Below are 9,171 nucleotides of genomic sequence, written 5' to 3' on the forward strand. Positions count from 1 at the left end.
GAAAAATGTTCCCTGCCACATCTATGCTTGGGAATGAGCAGAGGTATCCTTTACATGTGAAGGTGAGGCATCAAGCATCAGACATAAAAAAGAAAACAATTCTATTTTTAAAAATAAAAATTAAAAATCCAAGCCAAATTGGCTTGAGCAAGAAAGCCGTCTGTTGTCAAACAGGTCTAGCAGTTGTTTCTCACAGTCTCTTGACATCAACAATGACCCATTCCCCACACGGTCCTTCTCAGTGCACCTTCTGCCCTCATTACCACCCCATATCTCGACATTGGCTCTCATGTCACCGTATCTAAAGGGAGGATTGTTATATCTCACGGATATGCCTTTCCCAGATGGTTCACTCTCCATAATGGTATCACGTGCCCAATCCTAAATGGAACACTGTCAAAGAAAACTGTGACCATTAGACTAGCTTGATCATCACTAATACCTAAGCCCACAGCTAAGAGGAGGTAGAACCTTGCAACTATTGGTCTCCATGTAGCCACACTTGTCAGGTTAGATAATTATTTATTTGCAAAGAAAACAGTGGAAGAAGTCCTGGGTAAGCATCTGGTGTCTACCCAATAGGTGATACATGTATCACAGTAATGTCACAATTCAACATCCAATTGTGTTTCCAATGATGTACAGATTTATACCATTCATTCATATTTTATATCACCATCATGTCCATATGTTTTTTTTTAATACTTGGCCAAGATCTTTGGCCATAAATGAGAGAAATGCTGTTATTTTTCAGTTCAGTTCTTTATTCACAAATGTGGATGGAGCCTCCACTCACTCTGTGGCACTTTCTGTGGTAGAAATACAACATTAGAAAAGAGGACATGTTCTGTAAAATCCAAGGCCTTGTAGTCTAGCTGCCTTCGTTAAGGAAAACAGCACCAATGCCATGGTGCCTTGATGGGGAAGTATACTGCTATAAAGAACTTTAGTAGACAGTAGATAGCATAAGCCCTGGAAACTAGAGACATACACACAGGAGGTGGACCACAGCCTGTGTTCTTGACAAAGAGATTCAATATGAAAATGTTAGAAAAAGAGAAAAGGTTCAAGGAAAACTTCTATATGAGTCTGCAGCATTAGTCCTTATGAATTTTTACCCATTTATTTCACTTCTCAATCCTTGAGACTTGCAGACTGCTAAAACAGGGATTCTTAAATTAGGATACATGGATTTAATTTTGAAGATCAGTGAACTTAAAGAACAGAAAAACAATTAGATCTTTCTTCCCTTAATCTCTAACCAAAACTTAACATCCTTTCAATAATAAGAATTTGGAACAAAAAGAAGAAAAACATAACAGTGTTATCTTTACCCCTAGCTTTGTCAAATTAGAAATTGGAGGTATTTCATACAAAACTAAAGTTGTTGTACTTGTCTCATGAAGTGCTCAAAATCAGGCACTTTCAAGACTTCCTGCTGGTAGATTTTGTTTCATAAAACACCAACTTAAATTATATTTACATTTTTCTTTTTATTACTGCATTTAATATTATTAGTTCTTGAGGGTTGTTGTTCTGTATGTTGTACTTAATGCAACTAAAAGATATAAAGGCAAAGGATCCATAAATCCCCCTGGACTAGTAGGGCTAAGTTACTTCCTGAGTCAGATGGCTTCTGTACATAAGTGATCTGGAATAGGTACAAATTAAACTTTTGTCAAAATTATGGGACCTGTCCAGATAAATTTTAGCAGTGTTATCCTTGTGCCTACACCACACACACACACACACACACACACACACACACACACACATTTAGGGAAGCAATGGGAGTTCACTGAGTGTGGAGTTTATTATTTCTTTTCTATGAGAGCTACAATGTGGCTGGAAAAATCTACCCTGCACCAAAGTCCAAGTAACCACTCTTACTCCCTTCACAGTTAAGTTCAGCAGCTTCTTGGACACTTCATCATCATTAATCATGGGTGCTTATTTGATTAAATGCAACAGAATTGGCTATCATGCATTGCTAACACCAGATATCAATACTGTATTTACACCAAGAACATGATAAAAAAAAACAATTCCCAAACCATATTTTGGTGTGTCTATTCCACAAGACCACTGGTAGAATCAATTTTGGTATCATTCAGGGTCCAACAAAGGAGGCAGAAAGCATATCAGTTATTTGAATGCAGGAAATTGGATGTCCAGGCAATTTATCCTATATTTGTTAATTAAAAAATTCAAAACAAGGTTGGGCTGCAATTTGGTGGTAGAGGGCTTGCCTAAAGTGAGTTTGATTCCCAGCTCTGAAAAAAATAATTTTTTAAAAGTCTAGGCTACATCACTTAAGTCAACAATCTTAAACATTTTGTGCAAAGGTGCCTATGATACATACTTTTGGCTTTGTAGTGATATGATGTCAAGTAGCGCAATCTTCTTTTGCTGAGAAGAAAGTAGCCACAGGCAATAAGGAAACTAGTTAACCAGATCTGCTAAAAGATGTCATAGAGACAATAATCAGAGAACATAGCCATACTCTTTGGGGAACAAAGGAGAGAAGTTGGAATGCCTTCAAACTCAGAAGACTACAAGAAATGTCCCATGTATCTGAATTCAATTTTTGAGAAAGGGTGCTGGCTGGTGTTGATGCCTCTAAAGAGAGTATGAGCCAGTTATTCAAGAGCGGGCAAAACAGCAAAATGGTTGAAGGTGCATAAGGTGCTGTTGATGCTATGCAGAAGTATTGCCCAAGCAGGAAGTTAACAGGAAGGAGAAAAATTACTTCTCTGTGCAATCTCGCCACGCCTTCCTCTACTGCCCCCTATTGGCATCGCCTCCCTTGGAGGTACTTGGCCAGGAGAAAATAGAGCCTAAAGCCCTAGCCTCATTCTCACAATGAAGATTCAGTTCTAGACCCCTTGGTAGCTTATTAACTAGTATACAAGTGGTTCATAAACTTTACCAAGCTCCCAAAGGATATCTAGTTCATATAAACAAGGTAAGCCAGTTCATCCTTCCAATGAGCTCTGATGACAACATAACTCTTATGTAGTCTATGTGAACTTCAGGGGAGTTCACTGTTTACATGCCTAAGCCCTAAAACAGTAACAGAATTATAGTAACACCCTCTTGTCTCAAATTTTAGTTCCTGTGGTTGCAGTTACTTAGTCAACCCTGGTGTGAAAATATTAATGGAAATTCCAGAAATAAACCGTTCTTAAGTTTCAAGCTGCCATTCTGAATAGAAAGATGAAATCTCACAAGTTTCCTCTCTGGCTGGCCTGGAGGGTAAATCATCTCCTTGTCTTCATATCCACACTGCCTGCACCACCTGGACTGTGACATTTATGGGAGAGATAACATTCACATGACTTTCATTATAACATAATTATTCCATTTTATTATTAGTTACTGTCAATCTCTTATGGTACCTAATTTAGGAATTAAACCTTAATATAGATGTGAATATCTTTTAAAGGATCTATAGAGTTCAGTGTATTGTAGAGTTGAGGCATGTATTGGGATGTTTGAATGCACCCCCTTCATTGTCTAGTCTCTTCTGGAAAAGAAAGATGGTAACGTAATCACATGAGACAGTCCAGTGGGCAAAGATGATTTCTGTAAGACGGGTGACCTGAATTTGATCCCAGAAACTTTCATTGGCAAGGAAACCAACTCCCTAAAGTCCTCTTTCCTCCTGCACTCACACACTGAAGCATGTATGCTCATATACAACGGAAGTAAATAAAAGTTTGAAACAAAATAAAAATAAAGACTATAGTCAATAAAGAAAACAACCACTATTCAGGTTGTCTTTGAAAGAGAAACAGCCATGAAGGCTGACGCAGTTTCTCCTGAGATTATTGTTACCACTTCTAGGCAGACGATGGTGACTCCATAATCTCTTCAAAGTCTCCTGGGGAATTTAAAGTAATACTAAATTCAGCCCAGAATTTCAGAAAAACAGCGATGTTCTTAATGTGGGTACCTCAGCGTGGTAGCAGATGTGGATTGAAGATGGAAGAAAGGGTAATTGGGAAGATATTTTATTTATGGAACCTAGTCCCTGTCCAGAAGGACCACACATTCTTTGCCCTTGGATGATCTCCACTATTAATAATTACAGGAATTCTGAGAAATAAAAGAAAATATGACATGATCCAGATTAGCACAATATAATTGGAAGGCTCATGGAAGATTCCTGGTTTCAGTTTCCCTGGGGTGTTTTCACCAAATGACACAGAGGACCATATAATACTTGAATTTTCCCTTCCCATCCCTACCCTTACAAGGCTTTGGAAAGAGAAGAAAAAAAAGCCTTTACAAAATGAATGTCTTTGGAAACCACCTCTGACTAGCATCATTCAGCTCTGGCTTGTTCCCCTATACTTTGCATCCTGATGACATTTTCTTATTTAATGCAGCTCCCTTTATTAACCAACTTGTCCCACATAGAACTCTCAAAGCAGTTCCATAGTCAAACTGTCTTCTATATGGTCAGAACAACTAAATGAAACTAGTGAAGCCAACAGAACATAAAAGGAGCTGACTTATTTCTCAATAACCTAGCAATGGATCTTCCATGGTATTGGAGACTAGATTGTGATATTCTAAAATACAACTGTAAGAGACCAGACAATGCCACCCCAAAATATACCTTGTTGGCATAAGGATTATTTTAAGATGATTATCTAAAGGAAATGCAGACATAGGAGATCTGAAATCAGAAAAGAGGTAAACATACATAAAAGAAACATACCCATCCGCAAAGGGAATATCAATTGTAAAGCTGTCTTCCTCTCAATACCAATACAAGGAAGTACAAGGCCAGTATTAGAGTAGTAGAAAGTTGACATCGTGGATAAGATACCAACTAAACTGAGCAGAACAAACCCTCCCCTGACTACCATACCTTCCAGATTAGCCCCCTATGTTGATTTGAATGAGAACAGCTCCCATAGGCTCATATCCTTAGATGCTTGGTCCCTGGTTGGTAAAATTCTTTAGGAACGATTGTGAAGCATGGCCTTGTTGGAAGAGGTGTGCCACTGGGGGAGGGGTGAACTTTAAGGTTTCAAAAGCTCATGTGATGACCATTCTCTCTCTTTGTTTTTTGCCTGAGGATCAGTATATAAGTATATAAGTTCTACTGCTCCAGCGCCATGCCTGCATGCCTGTTGCCATGCTTCCTGCTGTGGAAGGAAGCATGACATGGACATATTCTTTGGAACTGTAAGAAAGCCCCCAATAAAATGCCTTATTTTATGAGTTGCCTTGATCATGGTATTTCATCACAGCAACAGAAAAATAACTAAGACACTCTCCATCTTAGCCTCCCCAACATCCTTACTTCTTTGACTCTGTTGCAGATGGCATTTAAACCTGAACTTGAAGTCATTCTCTTTGAGAATTATGCATTTTTCTCCTGTGTCTCCCATATATTCATAAGAAATTCAGTTTGATTTTCTCCTCACAATCCATCCTTTTTTATACAGTTCATCTCAAGGAAATACGCACAACGGGAGAGAAAAGCTTAGTTTTCTTCAAGCAAAGGAATATTCATGTCCTGATGTATGTTTAGAACTGAAAACAGGATCTACCCTGGTTCTCAAAGGATATGTAGAATTGAATCCAAGAGAAGAAAGGACTAACAGGAATGGAGAAGGGCAGAAATAAAAGCAAGTTTGTGAATATAGGTGGGTCAAGGGCTAAAGCTATGATGTAAAAGGACTGCATGAGATAAGATTCCGTTGTTATTTGAGTATGATGGTTAAGTAGGAAGTCATAGTTGAGTCTGAAAGTAAAGTAGGAAGTTGTAAACTTGAAGAAGGAACATCAGATCAGTGGTGCCAAACATGCAGAAGGCAAGATGTTGAAAAGGTAGGTTACTAGCATAAAGAATGGCCTGGCGAGAACATGGCAGTCTTCCTGAATACTGCAAAATGGATCTGATAGTCTATCTGGGCACTGGTAGATCAGAATCCTAATTGCATAGGATCCATGGGAATAAATAAGGGAATGAGAATCTAGAAATGTATTATGTAAATCTGCATTCCAATGGTTGATTTATGGTGGCAGTGTCTTTTCAGCATCCTTGATCCCCTCTGGTCCATCAACCTTCCTAGTCTTCTCACAGCCTTCTGAATGGATGGCCTCACATCTAAACAAAGACTGCAACACCACAGAAGAGGAGGATGAACCTGTTTTGGGTGGTGTGCTGTTCCTGTTGACCTGTAGCTTTCTGGGGTTTTATTTTTGATTCTTTCATGTTCTTTATAATGAATACATTTAAAATTTATATATAGAATGTTTTGACAGCTTTTTGAAAAATTGATAGTCTAACTTTCCAATAATTATCCTGGTCTTAGAGACAACTAAAGGCTCAGATGGGATCTTGTCTTTGATACCCAAACTAACCCATTTACTAGAACTGTATCTCCTGCCCTGTGGATAGATGGCCAAATATCTATCCACTTGATGATCCAGAGCCAGGTTCCAGGCAATCAGGGATGTCTATAGCTTTGAAATCATCAAAGTTCAACCTACTCATTCTGTCCAAAGGTGATGGTGAATCCTGGTTGTCCAGTTGACTAGTCAAGAATCAACCAAAAGGCAATCCATCTGGAATCCCTGTAAGGGATTTTCTTGATCTGATTATTTGAAATGGGAAAAGCCACCCTAAGCGTGGGGAGCACTTTCCAATGACAAAAAATAAGAAAATAAAATAAAAATGAAAGGGAAATGAAAGAAATCTAGCCTTTTCCCTACTTCCTTTCACTCTTGCAGACAAGTTTATCAATCCTGCTGCTCCCAGTTTTGCCTCCCTTTGCTGATCTTACAGCCAGCTTCTTTGGACCTCTAATGCAGACAGAAGACCAGTATCTCTCCAGAAATCCTCTATGCCTTAAGTACTGTATTGGGACTTCCAAAATGTCCCAGCCTTGTGAACTGAGCAATTACCATATTCTGGGCCTATCCAGTGTGAAATGGCCATTGTGGGACTGCCAGTTACAAAGATTAGATGATTTGGGGGAGGAAAAAAGTTTTTTATACTTACAATTCACTAGACATGTTATGTGGCCCATGTGAGATAGACAAAGTGTCACAAAATAATATGTAATAATTTGTCAGTACAATGTATGTGTGGACCTACTGATGTGGGAGTGTCGTATATCAATATGTTGATTTCACTGGTTAAGTAATAAAGAAACTGCTTGGCTGGCCCTCATAGGTTAAAACATAGGTGGGAGGAGTAAACAGAACAGAATGCTGGGAGGAAGAGGAAGTGAGCTCAGACTCAACAGGTCTGCTCTGGAGCAGAGACGACATGCTCCCATCTCCAGGGTGGATGCGAGAGCTCTGCTCTCTGAGGCACACATGATGAAGCTCCTACCCAGGATGGATGTAGGCTAGAATCTCCCTGGTAAGCCACATTGTGGGCTACACTAGAAATGGGCTAGTCCAGGTGCGAGAGTTATCCGAGAAGAGGCTAGATAGAAATGGGCCAAGCAGTATTTAAAAGAATACAGTGTCTGTGTAATTATTTCGGGGCATAAGCTAGCTAGGCAGCCGGGGTGCTGGGGATGCAGCCCTGCCGCTCCTATTACTACAGACCTACCATCTTTTAGAATCTTATTTACTCTTTTCTATTATCAGGAGGTCACAGTCATACACTTCCTTTGGACGTTAACTTGAATGATGCTTTTGAAGAATCTAAAGCAAAAGTTTGAACTTAATGTGGAGATAAAGAGAAGATGGAGATGGCTTCCTGACAGGTGAGCTGAGACTAGACATGGCTAAACCTTACTTAATTTTACTAAGCCTCAAGAGCTCTGCATAAATACCAGGAGGCCCTGTAACTTTAGAAAATATTGGACTTGTCAGTAGAAATCTGATTGAAACTTTTCTATAAAAACCTTGGGTGCGTGCTTCGGCAGCACATATACTAAAATTGGAATAATACAGAGAAGATTATCATGGCCCTTGTACAAGGATAACAGCAAATTCATGAAGCATTCCATATTTTTTTCTGAGACAGGCATCGACAGTACAAAACAGACCAAGAAAAACACCCAAACACTCAGAAAGCCACTGCAAGGATTAGACTGAGATGCAAAGACACTGCTGGCCTCATTTGAAGGAAGAGATGGGTAGGCACGAAAGCAAGAATTTCTCCAATGACCTAAAAAGCAACATGGTAACACCAGGACCCAATGGTCACACAATAGGAAGACTTGATCATCCTTACCCTGAAGAAGTAGAAGAAAACAACTTTAAATGTAACTTTATGAAAATAATGGAGACCTTTAAAGAGGAAATAAAAATCCCCCTTAAAGAAATGGAGAAGACAGACAAAACAATGGAAGAAATTAATAAATCCCTCAAAGAAAATCAAGAACAAACAATCAAACAGGTGAAGGAAACACTTCAAGACTTGAAGACTGAAATAGAGGTAATAAAGAAAACACAAACAGAGGGAATTCTGGATAGGGAAAATCTGGGTAAATGAATGGGAACTACAGAGACAAGTATAACCAACAGAATACAAGAGATAGAAGAAAGACTCTCAGGCACTGAAGATACTATAGAAGAAATAGACTCATTGGTCAAAAAAGACATAAAATCCAACAAATTCTTAACAAAACATTTAGGAAATCTGGGACAGCATGAGAAGAGGGAGAACTCCAACTCAAAGGCATAGAAAATATATTTATCAACAGAGACCCATGTTGGAGCAATGGACTGAGCTTCCAAGGTCCAAATGAGGAACAGAAGGAGGGAGAACATGATCAAAACCATGAGGGGGGCACCCACCCACTGAGACAGTGGGCTGATTTATTGGGAGCTCACCAAGGCCAGCTGGACTGGGGAAAATGCATGAGATAAAACCGGACTCTCTGAATATGGTGGACAATGAGGGCTGCTAAGAAGCCAAGGACAATGGCACTAAGTTTTGATCCTACTGCATGTACTGGCTTTGTGGGAGCCTAGCCTGTTTGGATGCTCACCTTCCTAGACCTGGATGGAGGGGGAGGACCTTGGACTGCCCACAGGGCAGGGAACCCTGACTGCTTTTTGTACTGGAGAGGGAGGGGGAGGGGAGTGGGGCATAGGGATTGGGGGAAGGGGAGGGAAAAGGGAGGCGGGGAGGAGGCAGAAATTTTTAATAAAAAAATATATTTGTCAAAATCATAGAAGAAAACT

The 9,171-nt window shown here is 39.6% G+C and overlaps 1 non-coding gene across 1 annotated transcript; it reads left to right on the plus strand.

Moving 5' to 3' along the window:
- Nucleotides 1–7,892: 7,892 nt before the first annotated feature.
- Nucleotides 7,893–7,994, plus strand: LOC113457033. Its single transcript, XR_003377692.1, has one exon. It is a non-coding gene; the product is annotated as a U6 spliceosomal RNA (small nuclear RNA).
- Nucleotides 7,995–9,171: the final 1,177 nt, after the last annotated feature.

Source organism: Microtus ochrogaster, chromosome 1 (genome assembly GCF_000317375.1).
Source record: "Microtus ochrogaster isolate Prairie Vole_2 chromosome 1, MicOch1.0, whole genome shotgun sequence".
Lineage (NCBI taxonomy): Eukaryota > Metazoa > Chordata > Mammalia > Rodentia > Cricetidae > Microtus > Microtus ochrogaster.